At 44.9% G+C, this 25895-nt stretch overlaps 1 protein-coding gene across 2 annotated transcripts in view; it reads right to left on the minus strand.

The window, feature by feature from the left end:
- The window catches only part of BANP (BTG3 associated nuclear protein), a 167292-nt gene that overhangs the window by 49197 nt on the left and 92200 nt on the right, over positions 1-25895 (minus strand). The gene's annotated exons all lie outside the window — the stretch shown is intronic.

Raw genomic sequence — 25895 nt, forward strand, 5'->3', positions numbered from 1 at the left:
CCTGAAGTTTATTCCTTTCATACTTTACTGTAGCCAATTGCTTACTCTGAGAAATAATTTTGGCTCTGCAGACATTCTGTTTTTGTTCTCTTTTTTAACCTTTTGCACATTATGACAGAAGACCTCAAGAGAAGTCCCACACTTCCTTCCAAAGTTTGCCAACAGAATCCTGCACAGAAACTCATCCAAGTTGCAGAAGCAAAGACAAGCTAGAACTGTTTTCTTGCAAGACATACATTGAGATAGCACCAGTGTGGGCATGCTGTACACTGGAAAATTCTCTTCTAGCAACTGAATAAAAACGAAAACTACCCTTTGAACAAAGAAATAAGAAGAACCCCAAGCATACTGCACTACAACGATTTGGTTATTATGCCTGAACGCTAGATCCAGCAGATTGTTTGAAGAATCTTGTCACTGGTAAAGTCATGCAAACTCTGGTTAGGACTGCAGAACTGGGAGACATTCAACAGACATTCAATACAATCCATCTCCATCCCCCCCTCCTGTCCTTGAGACCAATTTGCAAAAGAGGCAAAAAAGAAATGCTTACTGAATTCATTAGGTGTCACTACCCTCCTAAAAACATGCAGTGATGCAGGCATGCCTTTCTAATAAGGCTGCACCAAAATCTGGGTGCTACTGGCAGTAAAAAAACAAGGCACTGTCCTTCATGTTCATCCTGCGCCTCTTTAGGAGGGAAACACAGAGAAAGTTCTTAGAGGCACAGCAGAGATCTTGGGGAGGTTCATATCAGAGGCTGGGGATCTGGAGATAGCTTCATTCCAGACGGGTCAGAGTATTAAAGTCTAGCACCTTAAATTGAGCCTGAAAACAGATTGGCAGCCCTGGCTCTCACTGACCATCTCTCAACTTTCCTACCCTATTCTCCCCTACATTTCAATCTCCAATATCCTACCTGCCCACTTCAGATAGCATGGACCAAGGCTAAAATTCTATACACACTTACCTGGGAGTAACTGCTATTAAACTCAATGAGGCTTATTTCTGAGTAGACATGCATAGCATTGCACTGTTAAGTTCTCTAAAAATTGGCCTCATTATTCCTGTTTTTCATACATCCTCTAAGGGTGCAATCCTAACCCACGCTGGAGCAGGCAAGCCAGGAGGCTTGCGCTGCATCCAACACGGGACTGCAGCAAGCAGCGGCTCAGTCACAGGCAAGGGGAAGCTCTTCCCCTTACCCGTGGGTAAGGGCTGCATGCCCCTATGGGTCTCCTCAGACTTGTGCCACCTCCGGAGGTGGCACAAGTCTGAGGAGAGCGGAGCAGCTTGAAGCCGCTCCGCTCGCCCGGGTACGGGGGTTGGGATCCGGCATAACTGCCTGGTCCCAGCCCCGCCCCCGGCTCCCCATGCGCCCGCCCACCCCCGGGCCCGCCCTCCCCCCGCCCAGTAACACCCCCTCCCCACGCCTACCTTTGCCGCTTATGTTGGTGCACTTGCACCGACACAAGCGGCAGCGCAGAAGCTGCGGCAGAGGCTTCTGCTTCTGTCCGCATGTCGGCGCATCTGAATGCGCCAACGCAGCTCCCGCCTAAGGAGGCGCAAACATGCTTTACGGCATGTTTGCGACCTTCCAGGGCTACCTATACCGGCATAACTGCCGGTTAGGATTGTGCCCTAATACACATTTAATGCACAAATATATAAAGGCTCCAGTGGTATTGATGGGTAACATCTTCATTTTTATGGTTTTTTCTTTCTTCTCTCCTCTCATTGCCCCTACATTTCTCTCTTCCCCTCCCTGATTTTACAAATATCCCCCTCCCCTTTTCTACATAGTTCACAGGCATTTAAAAAACCCTAAATAATCTTCTTGTGTCTGTTTTCAGATTTTAAAGGAAAAAATATGTTTATTCTTTCTGTTTCAAGGATTTTGACAGACAGCCTTTTGTCTCAAGGATTTTGACAAACTCGTCCAGTTTTCATCTTGGCTGCACCATGTGACATGCAACAAGAAAGGAAAAGTAAGAAAACATGGAAGAATTTCTTTTTAATGGGTAAATCGATCATCAGAGAAGGGGGTGTGGACAAAACCCTTCCTATCAAATGAAGTAATAATTTTCTACAAAGTTCTCCCATATTATATAGTTGTAAAGTCTGCTGTCAGCAGTACTGTTTTGGAGATCAGTGTTGGATAAGGGTTTTATTGTTGCTTTTTTCCAGATCAGAATTTATTATCGGGCAAGGACCCAGCATCTGAATCCACATTCTAGTCCTACCCATCACACTACGTGAGTATGTTCCCCAAGTCCCTTACAGCACTGGGAATGCACCCTTAGAAGACCAGACTGAGCCTCTCATTCTTTTCAAGGACATGGCACAGATCTTGTTTGCAGCTGGGCGTGCCTGCCTTTGGGCCTCTGTGTACAAATTAACAAAAACTATGGGATCCTTCATGATGAAGGGTGCCTCATAAACAGCCTTTTTTCCAGTTAGGAGGAGGAGCTTAAAGAGTTCAGAAATAAATGGAAGTGTCAAGAATACTCTGATTAAATTACTAAACATGCATTTGCGCTCCAAGTGTGCAGAAAGTGGGAAATCATTTGAATGCAACAGGCTTGGCCTCTAGCATATTGTGTCACTGTTTAGAGAACTATGTCTGCCGGAGGGATAAGGGACCTTGCTTCCAGCAACCAACCAGACCGAGCAAGCCGGACTACCTTAGAGTTTGCCAATAGGGCTCTGCCTATTCAGATGTGCTCAAAGATGCTCTGCTTGGATACAGATAAACCTCCAAAGCTTTCAGATCAGGACCACAGCTCTGAGGTCCACCTAGTATAGTTGCAGCACTGAAGTCCAAGTGGGGCAAAAGTCCAACCAATCTCGTGTCTGTTGCCTTCAGATTCTGACCACTACCATTCCTTCACTCCAGGCTTTCCTCCAGATCTCCACTGTTCCTTACTCCCAGTTCCTGGTCTTGGCTTTCACAGAGTGATTATTTTACTGCAACAATGGCTAGTCTTCCACTCAGCTCCAGGTTTTAGTTGACATTTGCCACCTTAATCAGCTTTTTCTTTATTTCTGTTGACTACACTCTTCTCAGTTGCAGCTGACTCTCCTTTTATGGCTTGCTAGAACTGTTGAGTTTGCAAGTCATGAAGCTCAAATCATGCAAACACTGTGAAGGATGGGGGGGTTACCCCATATGCAAATTAGTGCTCCAAGAGCACAGAGAAAACCATCCTTGGTTAGCTATTCCTCAGTAAGCAGTACTGTCTCAATTCTGAGACAGTAAGCAGAGGACTGGACTTTCTATCCCACAGTTCAATGTGCTTTTTAACCTGAACTGTGCCCCTCCCTCTGTATCTGAGGAAATTGTGTTCTTAATCAGAGGCGAGCCACCTTAAGGCCTCTTAGGAGGTAGAAAAACAGCATATAAATGCCTGTACAAATAAATAATGTGTAAGCCAGAAGTTCCTCCCATCTCAGCAAATGTAGGGTGTTTTTTTTTTGGCAACCTTCAGTCTCGAAAGACTATGGTATCGTGCTCTGAATGGTGGTTCTGGAACAGCGTCTAGTGTGGCTGAAAAGGCCAATTCGCATAAGAACATAAGAACATAAGAACAGCCCCACTGGATCAGGCCATAGGCCCATCTAGTCCAGCTTCCTGTATCTCACAGCGGCCCACCAAATGCCCCAGGGAACACACCAGATAACAAGAGACCTCATCCTGGTGCCCTCCCCTACATCTGGCATTCTGACTTAACCCATTTCTAAAATCAGGAGGTTGCGCATACACATCATGGCTTGTACCCCATAATGGATTTTTCCTCCAGAAACTCGTCCAATCCCCTTTTAAAGGCGTCTAGGCTAGACGCCAGCACCACATCCTGTGGCAATGAGTTCCACAGACCGACCACATGCTGAGTAAAGAAATATTTTCTTTTGTCTGTCCTAACCCTCCCAACACTCAATTTTAGTGGATGTCCCCTAGTTCTGGTATTATGTGAGAGTGTAAAGAGCATCTCCCTATCCACTCTGTCCATTCCCTGCATAATTTTGTATGTCTCAATCATGTCCCCACTCAAGCGTCTCTTTTCTAGGCTGAAGAGGCCCAAACGCCGTAGCCTTTCCTCATAAGGAAGGTGCCCCAGCCCCGTAATCATCTTAGTCGCTCTCTTTTGCACCTTTTCCATTTCCACTATGTCTTTTTTGAGATGCGGCGACCAGAACTGGACACAATACTCCAGGTGTGGCCTTACCATAGATTTGTACAACGGCAATATAATACTAGCCATTTTGTTCTCAATACCCTTCCTAATGATCCCAAGCATAGAATTGGCCTTCTTCACTGCCGCCGCACATTGGGTCGACACTTTCATCGACCTGTCCACCACCACCCCAAGATCTCTCTCCTGATCTGTCACAGACAGCTCAGAACTCAGCAGCCTGTATCTAAAGTTTTGATTTTTTGCCCCAATGTGCATGACTTTACACTTACTGACATTGAAGCGCATCTGCCACTTTGCTGCCCATTCTGCCAGTCTGGAGAGATCCTTCTGGAGCTCCTCACAATCACTTCTGGTCTTCACCACTCGGAAAAGTTTGGTGTCATCTGCAAACTTAGCCACTTCACTGCTCAACCCTGTCTCCAGGTCATTTATGAAGAGGTTGAAAAGCACCGGTCCCAGGACAGATCCTTGGGGCACACCGCTTTTCACCTCTCTCCATTGTGAAAATTGCCCATTGACACCCACTCTCTGCTTCCTGGCCTCCAACCAGTTCTCAATCCACGAGAGGACCTGTCCTCTAATTCCCTGACTGTGGAGTTTTTTCAGTAGCCTTTGGTGAGGGACCGTGTCAAACGCCTTCTGAAAGTCCAGATATATAATGAGATATATAATCGCGAGTGACAATGGTCTGTCTCCCTGGCTATGGGCCTTCCTTCTTTGCCTCTTTGCCACAGCCTGTTGGCCAAGTGTCTCTTCAAACTGGGAAAGGCCATGCTGCACAGCCTGCCTTCAAGCAGGACGCTCAGAGGCCAGGGTTTCCCACTTGTTGAGGTCCACTCCTAAGGCCTTCAGATCCCTCTTGCAGATGTCCTTGTATCGCAGCTGTGGTCTACCTGTAGGGCGCTTTCCTTGCACGAGTTCTCCATAGAGGAGATCCTTTGGGATCCGGCCATCATCCATTCTCATGACATGACTGAGCCAACCCAGGCGTCTCTGTTTCAGCAGTGCATACATGCTAGGGATTCCAGCTCGTTTCAAGACTGTGTTGTTTGGAACTTTGTCCTGCCAGGTGATGCCGAGGATGCATCGGAGGCAGCGCATGTGGAAAGCATTCAGTTTCCTCTCCTGTTGTGAGCGAAGAGTCCATGACTCGCTGAGTACAGAAGTGTACTCAGGGCGCAAGCTGTGTAGACCTGGATCTTGGTATTTTCCGTCAGCTTCTTGCTGGACCAGACTCTCTTTGTGAGTCTGGAAAACGTGGTAGCTGCTTTACCGATGCGTTTGCTTAGCTCAGTATCGAGAGAAAGAGTGTTGGAGATAGTTGAGCCAAGGTACACAAAGTCATGGACAACCTCCAGTTCATGCGCAGAGATTGTAATGCAGGGAGGTGAGTTCACATCCTGAACCATGACCTGTGTTTTCTTAAGGCTGATCGTCAGTCCAAAATCTTGGCAGGCCTTGCTAAAACGATCCATGAGCTGCTGGAGATCTTTGGCAGAGTGGGTAGTGACAGCTGCATCATCGGCAAAGAGGAAGTCATGCAGACATTTCAGCTGGACTTTGCTCTTTAGCTGGACTTTGCTTTGCAAATGTAATGGTCTTCAACGTATGACTAACATTGTTACGTGGCCTGCACGAATCCTAGACACAGGGAGTCCCAATATAGCATCAAACACAGTACTACGATTTCCCAAACCATTAAAACTACAGACTGGGCCAACTACCACTTGCCAGTTTGCCTGCACAAAACATATCCTAGGAACTAATCATTTCAACTGTATCTTGGATGAACTTTCAGTTCTGTCCACAAAGCATGCCTAGTGAAATATTTCTCTGTAACGCCATTACAAAAATAAAAAAGAAGGTAAGAACCCAGTTCTACAGGTGTTAAATGGAAATCTAAAATATTTTTAGCTTACTGTTTATGACAAGAAACACATTCAAACAGCAGCAACCAAGAGAAGAAAGAACTGGGTCTTTTTTCTCATCAGGGTTGGGTCCCATTTTGTCTCAAAGGCAGAGAGAGAGAGAGAGAGAGAGAGAGAGAGAGAGGATTCACAAATGCTTCCCACTCCTCCCCAAGTCATTTACAGTGTCTCCCTTACGATGATTGCCTGCTCCAACAGGCCTGCAAGCAACGAGAATTAAAAACCACAATAATGATGAGAACGTGAATCCAATAACTCCCAGCCTTGCTGGGAGAACATGTCAGATAACTTGCAAACCACAGAGTTGTCTTTGTTTACACTCTTGCGCAATCCTTCATATGCTGTGATGAGCTTTGCAGCTTAAAACAGTTTAATGAATAAAATCTGCTGGAAAGATAACCAACTGGAGAAGATTGGCTGGATTAAGGCTATGGAGGACAATCCTCAGTAAGTATGCAATTCACTGTCAAGTTACCCATGATCAGGCGATATAAACCAAAGCTTGTCTGGAGATGATGACTTACAGTTGATGTCCCCTTGCTCCACCCCGAGTCTGGCAATTTACACAAGTAACACGAAAATTCTGAAAACTAACATCTTGTATGAAACATTATGCAAAACTGAAAACAGCCGCATTTAATTTGAATGACAGTTGGTAGAAATGTCATAATGTGATTGATGCTTTTTTTTCATTATCATCATGTGATGGATGTACATTTTCCCACTAAAGGGCATGTTCTTAAAGTACATTATTCCTGCCATAATGGTTTAAAAAAGGAAAAAAAAATAGGTTGGACAGGCAGCGGTCAAGGGGAGGGGGGAAGAATGGAGCAGGTATAAAACTATCCTTGTGCAATCAAATGGATTCTGTCCAGCTCCAAGAATCTATGAAATGTATGAGACACTAATGTCTGTAGGAGCAGCCAAGAAAGGCTGCTCAGAGATGTATTCTTGACAGCAGCTCAGCAGTTGTGAAACTTACTTCTGAGACAGAACAGTCTGAGCTCAGTGCTTCAGATTTTCCAAATTTTCTGTCTGGAAGACCCTTTGATAACCATGATAGAATGGGTTTTTCCTGAAATAGTTTGAAATTGGTTTGCACTAGTTGCCTCTTATGGGGTAATAAGAGCTTAATAAGGTTTTGTTAGCTTTATAAGCATTCAGAGATATGGTATATATTAGGTGTGTCAAACATAAGACCTAGGGGCTGGATGCGGCCTGCTTTTCATCTTGCCCTCGAGCTCTCAGCTGCTGTGCAGTGCTGAGGTGGCAGTGCTGAAAGGGCAGCATGCATGATAATTGGGCTCTCTCATATCTTGAAATATGATTAATATTTGCATATTTTCTCTTTTGTCATTTGCAGCTAATGAGTTCCTAAGTGAGAAAAAAGTGCTTATTTCTGGTTATGACCTGTTTAATTACATCACTTCCTGCCTAATGACATCATCTGCAGCTCTCAGCAGGCATCATGAATGCTATTCGGACTGCTGTATGAAACAAATTTGACACCCCTGGTATATATTGTTGAATATCTGTATTTGAACTTACTGGTTATAGTTCTAAATCAATAGTTTTAAATGACTCTTTAGTCAGCAGTAAGTACCCCCACATCACAAGTTATTGCGATGGGTGGCACAGAAATACGATAAATACATATTATATATGCATGGGGCATTTCAAACAACTACATCTGGGCAAATGCAATGAGATGACTTATGCTAATGGCAAATGTGGCAAAATGCTGCACATAGATGCGACTAGGGCAGACATCTTACTCAACATGAAGTTGCAGAAGCCGATGTATGCGAACCAGATTCACTGCAAAGGTTCACTGAAGGCACTTGGCCATGTCATGGCTTTCTGTAACACAAGTCTCAGAAATGGGAGTGTGTTAAGAATGCAGCATGACAAGCACTGAAAACAAATGACTGACATTTCTCTCTGAAGGGCTCTCAGACTTATTTTACTGAAGCGACCTTTGCTCGTGGTTGGCCATCATAATACAGCAAGGAACTTCATGAGTTGGTGGGCATTATCCCAAGAGCATGGCACCATCCTTTATTTTATGAGGGAATAAAACATAGGAACTCTGAGTCCCTTCCCATGCTTCCAGGCAACTGTCAAGCATGAACATACGACACATAACTAACCCTGCTCTTCACAAGAACACCCACGGAGCATGCTGGTGACGGAAAAGAACTGAAATAACGCAATAAAACCCAGATTATATTTTGCACAGAACTACCACACAACCAGACAGGAAATGAGAAAAACGTGATGCTGAACTGACTTTTCCATCCCCAGTTTCTGCTTTAAGTTCTGACAAATGTCATTAGTTTTGCCTGAGTGACTAAGTGGAGGTAGATTCGAGGGCACTATCTGTGGTGCACGCACCTCGTACTGCTACAACCATCAATTTGTCCTTCGCATGGCAGGAGAATGGTACAGACAACTCTCCAGTACTTCTGGGCACACGCGCACTAAGAATTTCATCATTAACTTTCATTCCCTTCATGAATTATTTGGGAGTTTAAGTTAAAATGTGCAGAAGTTACTCACAGCTTCAGTGTCACAGTTTTGTCCATACCTATTCATGAGCCTGCCATATTCAGGGCAGGAGGTCTGGTCTAGAGGGTAGAGCCTCCATTTGCCTGAAGATTAACATCCACAAGGTCGCCAGTTCGAGGCCACCGGCACCGTTGCGACCTTGAAGCAGCTGGCAAGCTGCAGCTGAGCTGTTCCATCTGCTCGGAGCGTGGGAGGATGGAGGCCAGAATGTTAAACCAGATCGGAGTGTAACAGCTTGAATGTGGTGGTTCTTGAAAGAGAGAACCTTCTTTCAATTTGTAAAAATCCCTGCGTGGATTTAATAAGCCTGCCTGTGTAAACCGCCTTGAATAAAGTCTTGAATAAAGACCAAGAAAGGCGGTATATAAATACTGTATATTATATTATTATTATATTCCAAAAATTTAAGGAGAGCAACCATATTTTTTACAATAGGTACAAAGCAGCCTTATTCCAAGTTAGGACATTGCGGGCGCAATCCTGACCCACTTTCCAGCACTGACATAATGGCAATACAGCTCTGAGGTAAGGGAACAAACATTCCCTTAGTTTGAGGAGGCCTCCGTGAGCGCCATTCAACTGCAGAATGCAGCATATGTCCCATTGGCACAGCTATAACAGTGCTGGAAAGCTGTTTAGGATTTGGGCCTGTTCCATCTAGCCTGGTACTCTCTACCCTGCCTGGCAGTCATTCTCCAAGGTCCCAGAGTGAGGTTCCTTTTCCCCCCATGTGACTGCAACCATATGCACACAGGCTGATTTAGCAGCCCGCTGTCTGGCAAACTCTTTGACTTAGGCTTAAAGCATATGGCCCTGCCTTGTGAAGTGTAACCTTTCATCTTCTCCATCACTAGCTTATACTAAAGGAAAATTCAATATTTGCCACCTCCTTAGGAAAAAGAAACTGTTCTGCTATCTATATAACAACCAGATTCCAGAATTCTAGTGTGACCCAAAAATATGGGTTCATGGAGATAACAGCTTGGTTCACGAGGAACAGGGAGCAGGCTGACCCACAGTGATGCCCCTTAGTCCACTTCTTTATTTGATCATAAAAGTGAATACCAAAGAGTGCAAGCCAGATATTCCATGGGGAGCCTTTGAGCACTAAATACACTGAGATATACTACTGGGGCTTTACAGAATATATGCACACAATAAACAGTGAACACGTTCAACATGTCAAACAAAGAAGCAGCCGACACTGTTTTCATGGCAAGATCCATGGCTCCTACTGCAATTTTGCTTATACTCAGGTATTGATGACCCATGGCTGAGGACCAACATTTCTGGGCCAAGAGAATTACTGGACATTTCCAGTCAACAACCCAAGTAATAAATTATTTTGGGCAAACCATGTGGCTGCGCCAAGTCAGAAAAGAGCTAAACTCTTTGGACACTTCAAAGCCTTTTCAGATAAGACCAGAGACATTAGCTGGAATCAAACACAGACTAGCTTTTGTTGGAGTTCTTCAGAATGGCAGTATTATGCCCAAGCAGCTCTAACGGGAGTTTGTAAAAACACTCATCCCAAACATCACACCAACTTGAAAAATAAACTTCACTTTTTTTCACAAGCCAACCCTTTGTTGTACTCTGCACTGGGTGTTCCTTTATACACAAATATTTTGCAACATTCCAGAAGCATGGAGGAGAATAGAGGAACGAGTTAGACCCAGACAAATACCATATAGCAATTTATAAATGTCGGTTATTAAATGCACAATGCAATGACAAGATAAGCCAAGACAAAAGAAGAAGAAAAATACCACCATCCTGCAAAGAAAAAAAAATGTTGCCACTTTGCCTTGACAGAATTAACACGACAGACCTCGAAAGAATTAAGCAAATGAACAACAGAAAGTCAAGCCTGACTTGGCAAAGAGCCGAAAAACTGGTGCCCATCAGTCAATTCTTTCAAGAGAAGAGTGTTCTTCATTTGCAAAATGTTCTATTATGCTTTAATTAACAAGAAAATATTTCTTGTACCTCATGCAACCTCCCTGGCTTCCAAAGACAAAAAAGAAGAGAAAAAAAGAATCCCTACTGTTTTATGAGGAATGCATGCACAAGAGAATCATTCAGTTTGGGGCTTACTGAAACAAGCTGGAAGAGTGTAAGCTCATCAAGCTCAACACTGGTCTTGATGGACTATGGTTCACTTAAACTAAATTTTTCATGTGCTGGCTCTCACAGCACGACCCCAAATCTCTTTTCAGTGCTCTTGTCAGCATCCAGCTCCACAAGCCCTTCTTTCCGTGCACATGGGCATCTCTACCCTTGCACAACAGTGCATATTCTCAGGGACATGGACATATTTCGGAGCACGTGACCACATCAGTATCTTTGGGCAGGGCCTAGGAGAGGGGGGTAAAGGGGGTAATTTGTACCCAGGCCCAGGGTCCAAAGGGGGGCCCAAGAGCCAGAGGAGGGGGCCCAGAAATTTCCCGGGATGTTAAGTTTTCCTGCCTACTCAGACTTGTTGCCTGTATGGGATGCTGGGGACACTACTGATGCCACATGGGTTGGTAGACCTGGGCTCCAAAGACTTTTCCAGCTGTCTTTACCCTCCTCCTATCCTGTTTCGCCCCTCCCTGCCCCTATTCTGCTTGCCCGTTACCACACTCCCCAGCTGTTTCACCCCTCCCTCTTTGCAAAGGGGCCAAAAAGAAACTTTGTACCCCCTGATAACATTTCTTTCAAAGGCCCTGTCTTTGGAGACAATGAACACCCAGGCATATCCCTCTTGCCATCAAGCCAAAGACAAAATCTGACTGAAAGGATGTTGTTCTCTCCTACAGCATTGCTACTCATCCCATTCCCCTCCTGCTACATAGGTATGGTTTTGTTGCTCACGGAATCCCCTTCATGCTCAATCAATGAAAGGCTGGCATCACCTCTCACTGTGTAAGAATCCTGCTTGCTAATGCAGGAAGGACAGAACTGAGTTTTCTGCTCAGCAATGGACAGAGGGTTCCTGGCAGGAAGCATGCTGCTGATTAGCCCCACTGAATGGACATGGGCTTTGAAAATCTGTGCTGCAAGCACTTCTGTTAATTAAATAGTGTAGTGGAGCAGAGTTCTCCCCTAGCTTTGGCAGGTGGGCAACATCTGTCTCTACATCTGGAAAAGGACATAATTACTCCGGTTCAGTCCAAATGATGACTTATGATACACTCACATCCAAAGATGGACCAGGGGTTCCAGAAACCACCATAAGCATACGAAAAGGTGCAGGGGCAGCAGCGCTGGGAGTCACAATGAGAGGAACAGAAGCAGAAATTCAGCCATGAATATGCAAACGAGGTTGTGCTTGGCCACTTGACAAAGTGCAAAGAGTTACAGTAGAGTTCTCATCAGATAATCAGAGAATCACAAATGAAGAGTGTTTTAAAAAGAGAGGGGGGAAAGAATTATTTCAATAGATTAAGGACAGATTTCTCTAGGAAGATAGCTTTGTAATCACTGCTATTCCACACAAAAATATGTAATGAGATGAAGCCTAGGCCCAGACACCACCTTGGAAAGCAAAGAAAATTATTTTTTCTCTTCATTGTAAAAGATTACCCTGTCTTATCACATCTCTCCTTATTAAGTTTACAGCAATATTAAAACAAGATTTGGGTGAATAAAGGACATAATATACTCCAACTAAAGAACAGATCCTTTAAAGCACTGTAAATACTCCTGGCTGCATGAACGGAATTTTAATGGAGCAACCCATCCTCTTAGGAGGCCGGCAAAAGGGATGACAAAGGAATGATCCTTTTCCAGAAAGTTCATTATGCAGCCACAAGAGACGATTGGGTGGACTTGGTCATTCCGGAGCCCCACCCAAATAAGACACCTGCAGGATATGAGCTGTACATTTCAATGAGACTGTCCACACACATGCCCCATTTCTTAATGGTACAGGTGCTCCAGTAAAGGTGTGGTACTTGCACAGCTTCCTTGTTCATTTCCGAGGAAGAAGCTGGTGGACACACACATTCCTTTGCACATCCTTAACAAAATGGGGTCCTGGAACACTTACAGGGCTCTTAATCAGGGCACAGGGCAGCCCATCCACAAGGCTAGGTGATGCAGGTTGCACTTGCAGTGGATTGCAGGGGAGGGAAAAGGGAGACAGATTCAGAGTGCCCTTCACCCTGAGGTCTGTTGCTGCCTCCTCCCTCCAGCCCATAGCATATGCAATCCACAACTGCCTCCTTATGTTGCTCATGGCATGGTTTCTTCAAACATGAAGGTGCAGGACTCTTTACAGGGAAGAAAGGAGCTACTCCATTAATGTGGTCACTTAAATCAAAGTGGAAGTCCTATGCTTCTGTTTTTGAAGAAACCGCACCAAGAGCAAGGAGCTTTTATTTTTTTGAGCAGAGATGGACAAATGTGGCATTGGACAGTATCCGAGGTTGCAGGGTAATTATATTTTGGAGTTATGTTATCCCCTGAGGGCTGGGGATAAGAATAGGCCCTCAGTTTGGCTGTACTTGTCATAAGAGGCGACTGACTGAACAGCCACCTGGTAGATGGGACTCGTTAGCCTAGGAAGGCAGCTCATCTGAGAGAAGGAAAACTCTGATCCCAAACCTCCACTGCCTTGTGGCTACATCCAGTTATGGAAAAGGCTTCAGGAGTCAACCTCGAGGCAAAATCCGGAGCCGGAGTCCATGAGGCAGTTCATAGCTGAACACAGTCACGTTCTGGCAACTCCTGCGACGTTGCTGGAAGCAACCATATTGGCTTCTGCCTTTCCATTGGACCATTTCAGCGACGTGGAGAGGGGGGATTTGCTGCATGGGTAACAGTCTATCCTCCATATCTACTTTACCCAGGCTTTGCGCACTGGAGAGGACACTCTGTTCCAGAACACTATTCAGAGTGCGATACCATAGTCTTCCGAGACTGAAGGATGCCAACAAGATATTTTGGAAAAAAACAGTAGTAATGAAATTGTTTCTGATGTCCCTGTAATTATCATTTTTCTCCCATACTCCCTAGCCTGACACCTGAGATCTGCTCAAAGGAGTGGGTCTTTTCAGTGGCAGCACCTCATTTGTGAAATGTCCTTCCCTGAGAGGTAAAAGAGGCACCAACACTTTTTGCATTTCAAAAAACAAGTTGCTCTAGGAACTTTTCAGGGGCTTTTATTTCTGCTTACACTCATTTTGTGTGAGCTTTATGAATCTGTTAAGATTTTATTATCTGCCTTCATTTTTGTTAGTAAGCCACTCAGCATATTGCTAAAGTATCCTAAAACAATTTTAAATAAATGCAAATAAGAAATTAACAGAACTTGCCTCTGGCTGCCTTGGGAGTTTGCAGCTGCGGCGAAATTTCAGTTGGGGACTTCTTGACAAAAGTTGTTCACAATTTTCACAACAGCTCAACACCACCAAATGTAGAAAGAAATGGGGAAGAGTTTCTCTGTGCTGGACATTGTTCTCAATTGTAGCCATTTTCATTGCTCTGCTTGCTTAAGGTAAGAAAGTAAGTCAGCATGACTAAGGCTGCAATCTTATCCGCACTTATCTGGGAGTAAGCCCAACTGATTATAGTGGGACTTAGTTCTGGGTAGACATGCATAGGATTGGGCTCTAAGGGCCCAATCCTATCCAAGTTTCCAGCAATGCAGCTGCATCAGCTCTGGAAAGTTGGACAGGATTGGGCCCTAAATCTCATTGGAAATGATGGGATGCCAGCTGGTCACAACTAAGTTGTCTCAATTTCCGTGGTGCTTTGTCAGATTCACTTTCCTCGGTTACAGCTTTTATTATTTCTTTATTGTCTGCTGGTATTTTAGACTTGATGCTCTAAAGCCACCTTGAGAATATTTTCACACTAAAGGGAAGAATCTGAATTGATTGGACAGGGAATTAAAGTTCATTTGCCCTTTTTTTAAAAAAAATTGCCAATACAAGCACAAAACATTGCTTTCTAAAATGATTAACATCTGCAAAGCTTTTTGTTGTTTCTATTAAGGACAAATCCAATCTCAGGATGGTGTCAGCTTTAAGAGTCCAAACATCTTTAAAACATTAACAAAGAGATTAGAAACAGCAAATGAAATTAATGAGTGTAGTTAAATTAATGAAGTATAACTGTTTAAAAAAAATCTCGTGGTGCTTTTTACATTCAAGAGGAACAAGAAAGGATACTGCCATAAAAGTGACAAAGAGCAATGCAAGTAATTGGTCCCACAGAAACGACAGTAAACCTTCACATTTGTTGGAGAGATTTCGGGGTGGGGGGGAGGAGAGAAAGGGAGAAAGAGAGACACAATAAAGGGAAATATTTTATGAGTTATTCAGCTGTAGAAATTAAAATCAGAAAGGCTGATCTAAGAATGCTGACATTCTTAGTACAAGAGGAAAGATTTAAGAGTAGACCACAGAGCCTGGACCTTGGACTGTGCCAGGGCCAAAAGAAGTTACAGACCAAGAAAGCAGCTGTCCTGTGGATTGGCATCTTCCCCCCTCGTTACTCCTGGAGAGTGCTGCTTGCAGGTCATTCTGCCCCCTCCTTCTGGAGGAGACAGCCAGGAATCTGGACAGTATCACCAACCACTGGGAGCCAGAAGAGACTCCAGAAGAGACCCACAGACATCGATGAGGTTGCTTGAGGCAGATAGGCAACTCCAGCAGCAGGTTGGTAGAAGCTCCAAAATCCACCTGTCCTCTTAGCTCTGCTGCTGCTCCTCCCACTCTCCTGTTCCAACCCATCTACCTCTTCCTTTTCCAATCCAGGCAATGGGAGGAACAGAGGCTGACACATCATCAAGTGAGGTGGGTAGCAGCGTTTGCCATGCCAATGCAGGTGCTGAGAGGTCTCAGGTCAGCCTCACACATGCCAACTATCTTTGATTATGTGGTACTTTTGTGTGAATTGTAATCGGAAGCTAGTGCCTGAAAAGCAAGGTATGAATACAAATATAACAAACATGCTTAACCTACTCCAGACTGTTCTGTTGAAAGGTTGACTCGGGGATGAGCCCTTAGCAAATTAATCTCCAAAGTGAAGAGGACACAAAACTCCATCACATGCTTATGAGCGCAAGTGCCTATAGAATTTGTCCAGCTGCAGAAACACTCTCTGATACCAGTGTCTGCACTCCTTTGCTGGAGCATGAGTCACCCTCTCGAATTGGAGCCTATGACAATCATAGTTATAAACAAGCCTACCCTTCCCATTACAAGCATGAAGAGTTTCACAGCATAGCCATCAAACTTAATAACCTGGAGTAGACGTTTCACATTCAACTGAATATCACAAGCCATTATACAACCCCCAGAGCTGCTCTTCCAAAGCAGTACCTTCAGTGAAGGATGGAGCTTGCAAATGCTTTTCTGCCATGACATGTAGAGTGAAAAAGGAAAGGGGAAACAGGACAGAAACCTTGAGAACAGGACGGAAACCTGAATACTTGAGATGCTTCCCTCATTCACTTTTTAAAAAGCTAAAACTCAAAAGAACATTTGTTGCTCAGAAACAAGGTATAATCATATTTAATATTTGGTTATACACTGTAGAATCTTAGAAACTCAAACTGTAAATGACTTAAGTAACATGTAAAAACCACGGGGCTAAAAGTTGGCTGCCCTTTTGTAATAAGCTATCATCCACTTCTGGGACAAGAGAATTGCACATAGTTTAATGCTTACCCTTTTCATATGTAGATTACTAGCTTTAGCAGTTTGATAGATTTCCCAGCAAACTCCATTTATTTTACTGGGACAACTTATGCAGTTGCCATACACTGCCACTCTTCGCAAACCCCAGTGAGATTGTGCAGCAGGACAATGTCTTGGATTATGTAAGAACCCTTCTCTCCCCCTTTTTGTATTCATAAATTGATTTCAAGTTACCTTTTCAGTTTTAACATGCTATTCACAGCAGTAAGTACTGAGACTGCAAATTAAGGGTACATTTTCTGAAATTTTTAGGTTATTGTGATTCTGGTGTGAAGAGGCATGTGATTCTGCCTAAAGTGGCATGCGGTGCCCTGCTAACCAGGTGTAAAAGCACTTTTCAAATGGTGCTCCTATTTTGTAGGGAAAGAGTAACTGTCAGTTTTATCCCATCATTAGTCTTTTCTAGAGGCTGTTTGCTGTTCTTACTTCTGCATCATTTTAGATTGTAAGCCCTTTCGAGACAGGGAGTCATTTAATTTTTTGATTTTTGTCTATAAACTGCTTTGTGAACATTTTTGTTGAAAAGCGGTATCTAAATAATAATAATAACAATTCTAGTAAAGAGGCATGCAAAACCATGCAAAGGATGAGCAACAAGCTCTGCAAGTAATATTATCCATTGCCTTGAAGCTCATTCAGCATGTCATAAAGGCATGTATACTGAGACTTTGATGACATGCAGAATTATTTTCATTTAATTGATTTATGAGTTATCAATCATCCAAACATTACGTGCAGTGTAATCCCTAACCTGCCCTGGAGCAGGCAGGCCGGGAGGCCTGTGCTGCGTCCAAGCCAGGATTGGGGCTGGAAGTGACTCAGCCCAGGGCAAGGGGAATCGTTTCCCCTTACCCAGGGTAAAGCCATAGCAGCTCCAATGGGGCTACTCAGATCTGCGCCACTTCAAGAGGTGGCACAAATTCAAAAAGCATGGTACTGGCCTGAGCTGCCCAGGAATGGGGTTAGGATCTGGTGTAACTGCTAGATCCTGGCCCCGTCTCCCACTCCCGCCTGCCTGCCCCTGGGAATGCTCAACCCCCCCCCCCGAAACAACTTACCCTCTCCCTTGGAGCCACATCAGTGCAGGGAGGCTGGCACACGTCTGTGTGCCGGCCTATCTCCCTGTTGAGTGGTACAAAAGTGCTCTTGGGCCAGGGCGCATTAGGATTGCGCTCTTAATTAGACAACAGCTGCAATATCCCAAGGTTAAGGTTTTTCAATACGAAGAGCATTGGTAACTCCAATTCAGAGGAACATGCGGCAGCAGTTCCATGAATTCCATCAAGTAAATACACACTGTGCAAAGAAATCCCCCCTTGTACCCGTCCTGAATCTCCTGCTTATCAATTTAATCAATCCAAGCTCTATCCACCTCTATCATATCCCCTCTTATTCATCTTTTTTTTTCTAAATGGAAAAGCCCCAAACACAAAAGCCTTTCCTCACAGGGAAGGTGCTCCAATTAACCTCAGGACCATCTTAGTTGCCGTTTCCTGTAGAGCTCTCTGTTTTGGAAAGACAAAAAGCCAGTGAAGTTGTTTTGGGGTAATCCATTTTAAATTTTAAAAAAAGTGTCGTATGAAACAGATCCTGTCATCAAATCCTCTGATACTCTATTTTAAAGCTCTTCACTTCAAATTAATACTTTAATTTCTGAAAACTAGGGCAACCTCTGCAAGACCTGTTTCCAATCATTTATCAACCAACTGCCAGTTACAACACTAATTTTTCTCCCTTTTTTAATTCAAAAAAAGAGGCTAACAGTTTCCAATTTACAGCTGTACAGCATTTAGTTTTTCATTTTATTGTTTTTCCTCTAACTATCTTGTTTGTTTCTCTGTCTTGATTATTCAAAGCAGATGTGCTGAAACAGGAAAACAGTCTTTTCCAGTCCACTACACAGCTGGAGCAGAAGTTAGAGGTTTTGTATACACAAAAGAGAGAAAGAACCTCTGTCCGCGGTGTGGCTGGAACAACCACCTTCTACAAGCCTGTGTCCCCTCCATATGAGTTAGCTGAAAAGGAGATACTTGCAGTGTCCAGTGTCTGCAGTTCCAATTCCTTCTGTCTTTCTTTGAACAATGATTTTAGCAGCAGCGCCCTCTGTTGGTCACTGGCAAGACAGAGACGGATTCTGACGGGATTCCAACAGTCTGCTCTTACACCACCAGAGCTTTGGCACTGATGCCACAACAGGCCGAAACACGATAAAATGTTGTTGTAGTATTGGAATGTTATCCCCCAGAGTGAGTGTCAAGATACTGTTAACAAAATAAATCTAGCTGAAATGACCTACATTTAAAGTACCCACTTAATTGCATCCTGATGGAAAACCAAAATCGTGTAGTCAGAAAAGCAAATTTGATGTTTACCATTTACACTCTTTTACAATTTAAACATCTACTTCGCTTTGTCAGAACAAAAAAAAATTCATTTTCCTAATATTCCCCCATCAAGAAAAACTTATGGCAGGTATCGTCATTCTGTACAATATGGCACCTTCTCCCACATCAGCTTGTCCATGCACTGCAGCAAAGCTGCTCACCCAGATGCCACCACCATTGAAGGTCAAAGAGTGACAAAATGCTTCCCTCCCTCCCCAAAATCAGGTTGCTGAAACAAAGGAAGTTGAAGGACAAGCAGGAGTGGATTTGTGGATAGATGCATTTAGAGCTCAATTCTGGTACAGAAAAAAAAAATCCTCATCTGTTCATGTGTTCAGAGGTACTGTGTCCCTTCATTCTGCATCTTCCTCCTGAGCCACTATTTTGCCCTTGTTTGGACAGTGGACCCTGAGTTACTAGTAAGAAAGGAAGACACAAAGGATCCTGCAAGCCTGAGGTCTTCTGGTCCCTGAAATAGCTATTTTATTAATTGTTGTGTGGTTTCATTCAGAGCACTTGTTAAGAAGAATCTTCCTTGGAAGTTTTCCTTTTTTGAAAAGTCCTCTACTTTTGTATCAACACTTCACAACTTTCTGAAACTCCTTGGGTTGTTGTTCTGAATGCCTCAGCACAAGCACTGACTAAGGTCACATGAGAAGGGGCGACAGTGATCTCCCTGGGCAGAGAAGGAGCACCAGTCTGCAATCCAACTTGTCCGTTGAGCCAGAGGCTCTGTAGCCCAAATGGCCTGGGGGGGAGGGCTTACTACATGTGATAGTTAATGCATTGTGTTGCACACTTACACACCATTTCCTGGAGTAAGCTCCATTCAACACAGTGGGACTTTCGAGTAAACTGGCATAGGTTGGAATGTTAACGTGCCAATTATCTTTCCAAAAAGGTCCCCGTATGCAAATTCAAATATGGGAGAGGGGGGAGAATTTACTCTTTTTATTCCTGCATGGTGTTGCATTTAATCCTGGAAGCTGTATAATACTGCACAAACAGACTAGTGGACTATATAATTTAATCTGGGAAGCCTTTTCAATGAGGAGAAGAAAACAGTTCGCTTTTGCTTTCTTTTGAACAAGGGAGAATTATTCCTAGCCTGTTTGTTCATTACTTATACTGTATTAAACTTTGTCAGAGTTCAGCCAAAGTGGATTATTTATTTTTTTTAAAAAGAAAGAAAATAAAATTAAGAGCAGGGCTCAAGCACTCATTTTCGTCAACGATTACAACAAGTTAACTGCTACGGGCCACAAAAAATCTCAACTGGGCTCCAATCAATTGGATGGTTCTGGCAATATTAAACATGCAAGATGCAAACAGTATAAAAAAGAGCTCGTGTTAAGATAGGGTTGGTTTGAGACTTTCCCATGAAAAGCTGGATTTCTCAGCAAATAAGCACATTTACCTCTTGGCATAAGCTAATTAGAAAAAAGCAGCCTTTGAGGAGATTTATGAAGCAACTGGCAAAGGAATTGAAACATTCTTTTTAAATATTTGGGGCCCCTTGCTTTTTTCCCCTTTAGCCTTCCCCTAAGATGTACAGATTGTCCTCCGGCAGATTCTGGAGAAATGTGTGGGATGTTCCAGATAGGGCCGTGAGATCACTGGAACACACACGAGCCTCATTCAAGTTTCATTTCAAATCACAACATTCGGAGTTCTGTGGGGAGAATGTGCTGGAAACAGATGCAATAATTTAGCTTGGTTAGGAAACCAACAAGATCCAAATGTTACAAATCTCATTCAGCGCAATCCCTTGGAAGCCCTATTAAAACGGACAGAGGTTGAGAAGAGCACCCAAGCTGTTACCTTTGGTATTTTTTGTGTTGCTTCCACAGGGGATGCTCCCAACAGATTTTGCCCCTCAGCAGCCAGATTCACTTACACTTCATCCTTCCTGAAAGGGTGATAAGCCCTGTGAAACCTGCACCACATTCTGAGATGAGGCAGTCCAAATTCTGAATGCAGATTCTGCAACCAGACTTTCATTTCCTCTGCATGCTACAAGAACACAGTTTACAGCTTCAGGAGATCTAGACACTCAGTGTGAGCTGGAAAACCCAAAAATTTTAGCCAAATGCTATTCTATATTAAATGTTTTCTATATTGAAGGAGGTGAGCTGATGTTGGGATAAACAAAGGAAATTGCAGACAAAATGAGATAAAAAGAGTTTGATGAACATGCTGTATTCCCTCTTTCCTCCCAGTACATCGTGGTCTCATCTCCGCGTTCCTTGTGTAGGATGCAAGCAGCCAATACCTGTGGGGACTGGGCACTCCTAGAAGTTCAGCATAAAGAGGAAGAACAAGGGGGATAAAGAGGGGGGAAGCAGCCAGAGGTCAAATGAGGGCAGAGGGAGACAACAAGAAAACCTCTGGGAATCCACACCTATTGCCAAGTCCAAAACCCGCCCACTGTTCTGAAGACTCCTATACATTGTACTAGTTAATACAGAAAGTCTAATTATTTCTGCAGTTTGGCATTTTTATTAAACGTGCACTGAAATACGAAACGTCAAGCTAACAGAAGACATGTGGAGGTAGAGAAAGTTCTTTTTGGCAGGACTTTGCTGGTTCCATGGATTATCGTGCCAGAAAAACAAGACCTAAATTCAATGTAACTACCAGGATAAAAAATTCAAAAGGGAAGGGGGAGAGGAAGCACACAGTGGCAACATCTCAAAAGAAGCTGATGCAACAAGCCCCTGTAGCCCAAGCTGAGGTCTAGAAAGCCCACAGAAAGAGTATTTTACAGATAAGACTGAAACCATATTGTCTCAGAGATCCATAATCTTAAAATAATTCTGAGATTTGTCATTTGAGAAACAGGGTTCAACAGAGACAGGGTATTACAGGGAAACATTCACACCATGCTGCTGACCCCCAAGTGGCAAGAAATACTCATGGTAAACAGTGGCACGTTACACATGATAAAAAGAAACTCTCTTCTTAGTACTTTCTTTGTTCTGTTGTAAACCACAGTAACCTCCACTGCCTTGTGGCTACATCCAGTTCTGGAAAAGGCTTCAGGAGTCAACCTTGAGGCAAAATCAGGAGCCGGAGTCCCTTAGGCAGTTCATGGCTGAACACAGTCACGTTCTGGCAACTCCTGCGACGCCGCTGGAACCAACCGTATTGGCTTCTGCCTTTCCATTGGACCATTCCAGCGACGTGGAGAGGGGGGATTTGCTGCATGGGTAACAGCCTATCCTCCATACCTTCTTTACCCAGGCTTCGCGCACTGGAGAGGACACTCCAACTTCGCCATACGGCGTCGGCACAACACGGGAAGCAGCAGTTTACCGGTTATAAGTCTTTGCTTGATTGGCGTAGAGCATGACGCCAGGGGCTGCTTCCGACGGTGGGAGAGATCATTGCATCTCATTGGGCAGCTACCGCCCGCCTTAAGCTGGGCAGTCCCCAGCCAGTAAGGTGTTGCCTCGCCACGGTCCGTTAACCTCATGGGGTGCGTGGGGTTTAGGGTGAAAACCGACAAGCGGATCGACAACTCTGCACCATGCAACAGAAAACAGAAAACTACTGCCCTAAAGCTGGGCACCTGGAACGTTAGGACAATGACACCTGGCTTCTCTGATGACCTGCAAGAAATAGACGACGCACGCAAAACAACTGTCATCGACATGGAGCTGAGCAGACTGCAGATGGACATCGTCGCCCTAGGCTGCCAGATTCCGGATCTGTCAAGGAGAGAAATTTCTCATTTTTCTGGCAGGGAAAACCACCAAACGAAACCAGGGAACATGGCGTTGGCTTTGCGGTCAGAAATACCCTGCTGAAATCCATCATCCCACCTACTGTGGGAAGTGAAAGAATTTTGTCCCTGCAGCTCCAGTCATCAGCAGGACCTATCACTCTCATCAGTGCTTATGCACCGACTCTGTCGTCTCCAGCAGAAGCCAAAGACAAATTCTATGATGACCTGGCCACCACTGTCAAGAAAATCCCTGTAAAAGAGCCATTGTTCATCCTCAGCGATTTCAATGCTAGAGTTGGTGCTGATAACAGTTCATGGCCCACTTGCTTAGGTCAGTTTGGCACTGGGAGGATGAACGAAAATGGCCAACGCCTGCTAGAGTTTTGCTGTCATCACAGTCTCTGTGTCAGCAACACATTCTTCAACACAAAGCCCCAACATAGAGTCTCTTGGAGACATCCAAGATCAAAGCACTGGCACCAGCTCGACCTGATCCTCACCAGACGCTCCAGCCTTCCCAGCATCAAGATCACACGCAGTTATCATGGTGCTGCCTGCGACACTGACCACTCCCTGGTGTGCAGCAGAGTGAAACTGCAAACAAAGCGACTGTATCACACGAAAAAGGAAGGAAGACCTCGCATTGATACCAGCAAGACCCGGGATCAGAGAAAAGTGGAGGAATTTGCACAAGCGCTTGAGGAATCTCTTACAGGCCCGGCCGACGCAAACGCATCCAACAGATGGGAACATTTCAAGAATACCGTTTACAACACCGCCTTGTCCATATTCGGCAAGAAGACCAACAAGGCGGCAGACTGGTTTGAAGCCCACTCTGAGGAGTTGACACCAGTCATTGAGGAAAAGAGGAGAGCTCAAGCAGCATACAAGGCCTGTCCCAGTGAGCGCAACCTGCAGGTCCTCCGAACTGCTCGCAGCAAAGTCCAACAGACTGCCAGGAGATGTGCTAACGACTACTGGCTCCAGCTCTGTTCCGAGATACAGATAGCAGCTGACACGGGCAACATCAAGGGGATGTATGATGGTATCAAGCAGGCCCTAGGTCCAACACAGAGGAAAATTGCCCCTCTGAAGTCTGCCACAGGCGAGGTCATCCAGGATCGGGCGCAGCAGATGGAACGCTGGGTGCAGCACTACTCTGAACTATATTCCAGAGAAAATGTAGTCACCGAAGAAACACTGAACAACATTGAGTGCCTGCCTGTGCTGGAAGAGCTTGACAGTGAACCAACCCTAGAAGAACTTCACGTGGCCCTGGACTCCCTTGCCTTTGGCAAGGCACCTGGAAAAGACAGCATCCCTGCTGAAGTCCTAAAATGCTGCAAAGAGATCATCGTCACTGAGCTGCATGAAATCCTCTGTCTCTGCTGGAGAGAAGGTGGAGTACCTCAAGACATGAGGGATGCAAACATCATCACGCTGTACAAGAACAAAGGTGACAGGGGTGACTGCAACAACTACCGCGGCATCTCTCTCCTTAGCGTTGTAGGAAAGCTGTTTGCTCGAGTTGTACTAAGGAGGCTCCAGGTACTTGCAGAGAGCGTCTATTCAGAATCGCAGTGTGGATTCCGAGCCAACAGGTCCACCACTGATATGGTATTCTCCCTTAGACAACTGCAGGAGAAATGCAGGGAACAACGACAGCCACTCTTTATAGCCTTCATAGATCTCACAAAGGCTTTCGACCTGGTCAGCAGAGACGGCCTCTTCAAGATTCTCCCCAAGATTGGATGTCCACCCAGGCTCCTCAGCATCATCAGATCTTTCCTCAAGGACATGAAGGGCACTGTTGTCTTCGATGGCTCCACATCAGACCCTTTTGACATCCGAAGCGGAGTGAAGCAGGGCTGTGTTCTTGCACCAACCTTGTTTGGGATTTTCTTCGCTGTCCTGCTGAAGCAGGCCTTTGGAACTGCAACAGAAGGCATCTATCTCCGGACCAGATCAGACGGAAAGCTCTTCAACCTCTCCAGACTGAGAGCAAAATCCAAAGTCCAGCTGAAATGTCTGCGTGACTTCCTCTTTGCCGACGATGCAGCTGTCACTACCCACTCTGCCAAAGATCTCCAGCAGCTCATGGATCGTTTTAGCAAGGCCTGCCAAGATTTTGGACTGACAATCAGCCTGAAGAAAACACAGGTCATGGTTCAGGATGTGGACTCACCTCCCTGCATTACAATCTCTGAGCATGAACTGGAGGTTGTCCATGACTTTGTGTACCTTGGCTCAACGATCTCCGACACTCATTCTCTCGATACCGAGCTAAACAAGCGCATCGGTAAAGCAGCTACCACGTTTTCCAGACTCACAAAGAGAGTCTGGTCCAACAAGAAGCTGACGGAACATACCAAGATCCAGGTCTACAGAGCTTGCGTCCTGAGTACACTTCTGTACTGCAGCGAGTCATGGACTCTTCGCTCACAACAGGAGAGGAAACTGAGCGCTTTCCACATGCGCTGCCTCCGACGCATCCTCGGCATCACCTGGCAGGACAAAGTTCCAAACAACACAGTCCTGGAACGTGCTGGAATCCCTAGCATGTATTCACTGCTGAAACAGAGACGCCTGCGTTGGCTTGGTCATGTCGTGAGAATGGATGATGGCCGGATCCCAAAGGATCTCCTCTATGGAGAACTCGTGCAAGGAAAGCGCCCTACAGGTAGACCACAGCTGCGATACAAGGACATCTGCAAGAGGGATCTGAAGGCCTTAGGGATGGACCTCAACAAGTGGGAAACCCTGGCCTCTGAGCGGCCCGCTTGGAGGCAGGCTGTGCAGCATGGCCTTTCCCAGTTTGAAGAGACACTTTGCCAACAGTCTGAGGCAAAGAGGCAAAGAAGGAAGGCCCATAGCCAGGGAGACAGACCAGGGACAGACTGCACTTGCTCCCGGTGTGGAAGGGATTGTCACTCCCGGATTGGCCTTTTCAGCCACACTAGACGCTGTGCCAGAACCACCTTTCAGAGCGCGATACCATAGTCTTTCGAGACTGAAGGTTGCCAATACAAAACCACAGTATTGTAAAACAGGAAAAGTGTTACAATATAGCCCAGGAATATATTTTACAGTGCACATGCCCAATCTCGTCTGATCTTGGAAGCTAAGCAGGGTCAGGCCTGGTTAGTACTTGGATGGGAGACCGCCTGGGAATATTGGGTGCTGTAGGCTTATACCATAGTCTTTCGAGACTGAAGGTTGCCAACCATATTTTACAGTATATGCTCCAGTACAGGCCTGGATCAAATCGTATGAAGAAAGCTGTTGAGCAGAATCTTCATGATCAGCAACCCCTAACCTCTCCCAAAAATATGTGAGAATAGCAAAAAAAACTTTGCTGCTGACAAGACAAATTGAAGCAGATATAGCTCTCTCTCATAACA

This window comes from Tiliqua scincoides, chromosome 9, assembly GCF_035046505.1.
Source record: "Tiliqua scincoides isolate rTilSci1 chromosome 9, rTilSci1.hap2, whole genome shotgun sequence".
NCBI classification, from domain to species: Eukaryota; Metazoa; Chordata; class Lepidosauria; order Squamata; family Scincidae; genus Tiliqua; species Tiliqua scincoides.